This window comes from Onychomys torridus, chromosome 9, assembly GCF_903995425.1.
Source record: "Onychomys torridus chromosome 9, mOncTor1.1, whole genome shotgun sequence".
NCBI classification, from domain to species: domain Eukaryota; kingdom Metazoa; phylum Chordata; class Mammalia; order Rodentia; family Cricetidae; genus Onychomys; species Onychomys torridus.
In genome coordinates, this window is record NC_050451.1 from 58,659,508 (window position 1) to 58,665,871 (window position 6,364).

Here is a 6,364-nt window from a genome sequence, read left to right on the forward strand (position 1 = left end):
GACTCCCATCACCCCCTTTTTGAAAGTTACACCTTCAAGTTTTTAGGAGAAAATGAATTCCTAAAACGTTTTATTGGACTGGTAAGATGACTCATTAGGTTGTCCTGTGGTCTCCATTTATGCACAAAGGCATATGTGTCCACGGACACACACAACACCAAGTCAATAAATCATGTAACTTAAAAACCAAACAACAAACAAAAAAATACCTGTGGTTCAAGGGATGAAACTCAGGACTTTGTAAAGGCTAGGCAAGTGTTCTACCACGAGCAGCACTCTCACCTCCCTCGTTTTTTTTTTTTTTTTTAATGAAATAAGTAATAATAAAAAGCAGCCAGGCAGTGGGAGAACACACACCTTTAATCCCAGCACTCAGGAGGTAGAGGCAGGTGGATCTCTATGGGTTCAAGGCCAGCCTGGGCTACAGAGTGAGTTCCAGGACAGCCAGGGCTATTACACAAAGAAACCCTGTCTCGAAAAACCCTAATAATAATAATAATAATAATAATAATAATAATAATAACAACAACAACAACAACACTCCACTCAGAGCTATACTGACTATATACTCTCACCTCCTTAATTCACAACTTTTTTTTTTTTAAGATTTATTTATTGTGTATGCAGCGTTCTGCCTGTATGTCTGCTTGCAGGCCAGAAGAGGGCACCAGTTCTCATTACAGATGGTTGTGAGCCACCATGTAGTTGCTGGGAATTGAACTCAGGACCTCTAGAGGAGCAGCCAGTGCTCTTAACCATCTCTCCAGCCCCAAAAGATCCTTTTTCTTTTCTTTTTTTTTTTTTTTTGGAATGTCCATTAGTGTTAGGCCTATATGTGTGTCTTTGTGAGAGTGTGATCCCCTAGAAGTGGAGTTACAGTTGTGAGCTGCTATGTGGGTGCTGGGAATTGAACTCAGGACCTCTGGAAGAGCAGCCAGTGCTCTTAACCACTGAGCCATCTCTCCTTATATAATTCACAGCTTTTAATGGATGTTTTTATAGTAATATAGAATGCCCTGAGAGCTCAAGGGGTCAACCATAATAAATTTAGGAGCATCACTTTATTCCAAACTCTAGGCCCTCCTGGGCTATTTTGGAAGAAAGTCAGAGGGCTTGTGAAACTCAGAGCTCTGGTTGCCATGGCTAGGCATGGGGGTTTCCCTGGTAGGTGAGTTCCATACCTGCCAGGCCTTCTGGCCTCATATAAATTGAAAGGCCCAGTAGGGGGCTCCTTCTTCCTCATCTGGGCTGGGCCCAACCAATCAAGGGCCTCCTCTGGAGACTCCATGGCAGTCGGGGTTTGGAGTTCTTGGGATGGACAAACATGGGGACCTGGCTGGCAACAGTCCCGAGTTAGCAGACTCTGGACTTCTTATCTCCTGGCATTCTGACAGCCGCCAGCATGGAGGTCAGAGAAGGCCCACTGTAGACTCTGGGGGGGGGGGGGGGTAGACCCTTTGTCCTTCCCTTCTTGCTGCCTTTGAACCCTCTCTTCCCTCCAGAGTCTGCAAGAGAAAGAAGTACCTGGCTTCCCCAGACCAACTACTACAGCAGAAGCAGAAACCCCCTCCCTTGGTCCATCTAATATGCTGAGCAATAACTGACCCCCTTCCCAGTGTTCCAGGGAAAACACAGATTATCTGTAAATTCAACATACTTAAAGGGCGGGCGGGGAGCAGAACACTCTTTGGTATTCCCCAGTAAGTCCCTGCCACTCACAAGCAATGTGACTCTGGGGATAGCAATTAACCTCTCTGGATCCAGTATCTTTAAGTCACCCCAGATAACAAGCCAGCCTGTGGTTCTGCAAAATGGCAGGATGTTACTTTCTTCAGGCATTAAATGGAATAGAGAAAATATAACTGGTAGAGTTGGGAGGGGGCACATGCAATATATTCCACCCCACAAGGGATTAGCTTGGGGTGCAGGAAAGAGGAAGGAGGTAGAAAATCTTTGAAACCAGGACTCATCCTGTGAATGACAAGCATCCTTCACACACAAGAGCGCTGTGGGGGGTTGGGGTGGAGTCCTTCCTGGCCATCACTAAACCCTAACGAGGAATAGACTCATGGTAGAAAAACACCCATTTTCCCTAAGATTGCCCAATGGATCTGTGAGCTGTTCCCTGGCAGGCCACAGAAAAGCAGTCTCCCCGGGAGGACAAGGGACACTTTATATCCTGCTAAGAAGGAGACAATTCACCTTATGTCTGGGTTCCAACCATCCTTACAACCTAGCCTATTTGAGCTGCTGAGACTCTAAACCCACAAAATGGTGGCGCTCCCAAGGCGTCAGCCACATTCCAGACATGACCACAACGTGCCACCAGGCAGTGAGAACAGACTCAGTGCTGGAGAGTGACGGTGCTGGGATGTGGGCAGAGAACCACCCAGCTCCAAAGACCTGAGCACTCCGCCACTGTGCCTCCCCTCTAACAGAGCGCTCCCTCCTCTGAACTGCTCCAACTAGCCAGGAGACCTCTGGCGTTGCCACTTAATTCTTCAGTCCCCACTGTCTTCACCTGAAAGGCAGGGCAGGCCTTGTGCCTGCCTGCACCCCACCACAGTGGCCAGTGAGGGGTGCAAACCAAACCTTGCCCAACGGACCTGGGCTTTCGGCATCAACACTGGCTCTGCTACAGAGCTCTGGATCCCCGGGAGCCTGTAAATTCTCCTTCTCTTGTCGACATGAAAGACCAATTATATGGCCTCCCTCAGTCCTCGAGTTAGTTGGTTGCTTAGGCAATTTCTGGGTTCTTTTATCCCCAAAAGACAGATGCAGCAGCAAGAAGTGTTCTGGCAGGGTCTTTCTGGAAGAGCCCATATCCTGGGTCAGTTCAGTGCCTTTGGTCCACTACTACAAGTCACACGAAGCGGACCCATCTCCTGACTGGCACCACCGGCAAAGAGCTCAACTGAGTCACCAACAGAAAAGGGACTTTTAATTCTAGTTGTTGAAAGTTGTGATTCTGGCCATATTCCTCTGGCTGCTTGGCCAAGGAGGCATGTGGGAACCACTCGGTGTTTAAGGTTTGTTTTTAATAGGTAGGGATTATGGAATTGTACATATTTCAGATCAACAATTCAGGCTGGCCTCAGTACTAACCTGAACCCTCCCCAAGGTCGCAGACCATGTTAATAACAGGCATTGAACAGAGGTCAGCGTGGCTGGCTACTCCGGGGCCAGTTTCCACCATCCCCTAAAATCAACAACCCCAGCAAGTACTGTACGTATCCCAGTGGCCAGGGGCTAGCTGGGTATAAAGGGCTAATGCCCCAACTTCAAACCCAGAGGTTGCTTCAGGAAGAAGTGTTCTGTCAAAGTTGCTCCTGCCCTACCCTTCCTTTTAGGTCACAGGAAAGCACTCTGTCCCTCACCAAACCAACCTCAGAGTCATCTTGAACACACAGGCCACATAACTATTTGGACAGTCCGATCAGTTTGGAATCTGGGCCCGGGGAGGCACAAGATTCTTAAAGCTGAACCCCCAGCCCAGAGGGGCACTTTTTCTGGTGTGATCCCACTTCAGGATCACAAGGTGAATCTGAATGGCTATTTGGGCCATAGTCCTAAAACTCCAACGGGGAGCTGCGGGTAACCAGACCACCTAATTTGGTCAGTTTCCCAACCTAAAGGAGTCCAACAGCTATTCCTGCCGTTAGCCAAGTGGGAAATCAGCTCGGTGCGTCCCTAGCGGTTCTCCATTCCGGCCCAACCTAATCAGAAGAATTGGGTATCACTCTTCAGCCGGAGGGTGGCCTGGCAGGGGGCAGGGAGGAGGACACACAGGTTCCTGGAATGTAAGGTCCAGGCACCGGAGCCCCATGCAAGCAGCCGCCACCGCAGAGCATCCGAGCTGCCCATCTATTCCGCTTCCTCTGCGCTCTGTGTCCCCCGGCTCTAGAAAACCCATCTCAGCGTTGCCGCGCAGCTATCGACCTCTCCGGCGCCCTTCTCTAGCTCAACACATCCCAGGCCCTCTAGATGAAGGGACAGCTCTGTGACCTCCTTCCCCTCGCCACCGTGGCACGGCGATCAGGTGCCACCACGACCGGGCTCAGGGGGTGCGCGGCCTCCCGAAAGGATCCGGGTCCTCGGTGTGCCTGTGTCCCCAACCCCCACCCGGTGTCCCGTCCCCCCCCAGCCAGGAGGTGCGCGGGTTCCCATCCTGCGTGCGCCCGCTCAGTCCTCACCTGCAGTCCTCCAGCCGGCAGTCGGACCCGCGCAGCCTCACTATCCAGGCCCCGGGGCAGCCGGCGACACAGCGACTGAGTGGGTGCGTCCCCGCCGACGGCCACGCGCCCCCTCTCTGCGTCCGGCCCCCGCCGCGTGCGCATGCCCGGCCATATACCCCGCGCGCTCGCGTCACCGCAGGGCCCGCCCCCGCTTGCCGCCCCGCCCCGCTCCCCAGGGCATGCCACGTGGGGCGGCCAGGGAGCAGCGGCCAGTTACCCCAGCCAACCTGGTCCTCTGACGCTGTGCATCCCGGGCTCGCATCCTACCTCTCCCGGCCTCTTCCACCCTTCCTCTCGAATTCCATCCTTGACTCCAAGAGGCCCCGCAGGCTCCTCTATTCTCTGGAAACCTTCCATCTGTCCTTCTGTGCCCTTTGTGGGAAACTCTCACAGCCTGGCCTCCATCCTGAAGTAGAGTGCCCCTCTCTTGGTAGTTATTTGTGTTTTAACACTGCTGATGAATCTAAGAGGCGGCTCTCTGTTTTTCCTCAATTCTAAAATGTTCTCTAAGCAGGATGGAGCAACCCATAGACTGTGTTTCCTTTGCATGCCTCAGCCAACCAAAAGAACCAAAATGTCTTGAGACGGTCCAAATAAAAGATTATATTCACATTTCAGATTTTCGCACCGCTTTCTCGCAGCAATCAGATTCCTAAGGAGCCAGTCAAGCCTTAAGTTTTGTTTGAGGAATGTCTTGGGAGGGAGTCTCTTCCGCTCGCTGTAGGGAAGGCCTATTGTGTTGGGTGTTGAGCCTCGGATATGCAAATTTCTTGAGAAAAATAAACCACCCACTAAACTCTTATTGTTCTATTCAGCTGGATGTGCTTAGGATTATTTCCTCTATGGCTTAACCAGCTGTCACCTGGGGCTGGAGGACCCAGTGGCTAAGGACTTTCAATGGCCCAGAAGCCAGTGAGTACCCCTGCTTCTGTCCTGGCACAGGGAACGTGCCCAGCTGCCTGGAGTGTCTCTAGATTTGTGCAGTAGAGACCGCGTCCCAAGTGTAGGGCAAGTTCCCTCGAGAGGGAAGTCATAGGAAGGGAACCCAACGTTCCTAGAACAGGTGGCAGCAAGGACCCAGTGTTCAATGGCAGCTTGCTCTTTAGGGCTGTCCAGAGAAAAAGGGGGAAACACTAAAGTGGGGGTGGGGCGTGGGGTAACAGCCAGCCCTGGTGGTGCAGACCTATCATCTCAGCTACTCTGGAGGTGGGAGGATCAAGACCAGCTGGGGCAATTCCGTGAGACCCTTTCTCAAAATAAAAGGTAAGGGGGGGGGGGGGGGACTGGGTACATGTTGGTCCAGCAGGAAGCCATGGGTTCGAGACCAGCAAAACCAGGTCTGGAAATTGTACTTTTCTAGTTCAGCACCTGACAAGTGGAGTCAGAAGGATCACAAGTTTAAAGTCACCATTTGGTCTCATAATGAGTTGAGGCCATGCCTGGGCTACCTCTGTCTGTAAATTGACTGTGTCTTGCCTGGCATATACAAAAGATAAAAAAGTACAGAGGCCAGATTCTTCCGATCACGCTGTGATTTTCTAAAATTCAGTTATCTTCACTCTGTAATCACAGTGCTCCAGTGGGTAAGGGGGAGAGCTGTGACAGCCCTCTCATTTACTTTCTGAGTGATTTTGAGGTAATGATAGCTCTTGCCGAATTTCCTCCAGAGCCCCTTCAACTCTGTAATAACACTGACTATTTGTCTTGGTTAAACTTACAGAGTTTTTCAGACATTATGTCATCCACATGGGACTCCAAAGTGCACTGGGCTGTCAGGAAAGGTCAGTCTCCCATCAGGCCTTTCCTTGAAGGAGTATATAAAAAGGATGAGAAGCCCACCTGGAGATAAGGTATCAAGTACTTCAAATACATAGATCTCTCGAAAGGAGGAAGCCCATAAGTACGTGTCCAACAGGACTGCAGGCAAGGTGTCAGTCAGTACTACAGCTTGCATTAAGTGACTCTCAAAGACTGCCCAGAGTCTACGATGGGGAGCTGGCCATCATGTATGTAATGCCAGCACTCGGTCGGTGAAGTAAGAGAATCAAGGGGTCAAGGCCAGTTCAGCATAGTGAGAGGCCAACCTGGGTTACTAGAGACCCTGTCTCCAAACAAACAAACAAGCAAGC

General features: G+C 51.0%; 1 protein-coding gene across 4 annotated transcripts in view; it reads right to left on the bottom strand.

Annotated features, from left to right (window-relative positions):
* Positions 1-4,328, bottom strand: part of Slc39a14 (solute carrier family 39 member 14) — a 47,626-nt gene extending 43,298 nt beyond the window's left edge. For 2 of the 4 annotated variants that reach the window (XM_036199605.1, XM_036199606.1), the window contains exon 1: positions 4,194-4,328. The gene's annotated coding sequence lies outside the window, so the exon portion shown is untranslated. The remainder of the gene's footprint in view (positions 1-4,193) is intronic. The other 2 variants (XM_036199603.1, XM_036199604.1) reach the window with 1 other exon arrangement.
* Between the last annotated feature and the right edge of the window lie 2,036 nt (positions 4,329-6,364).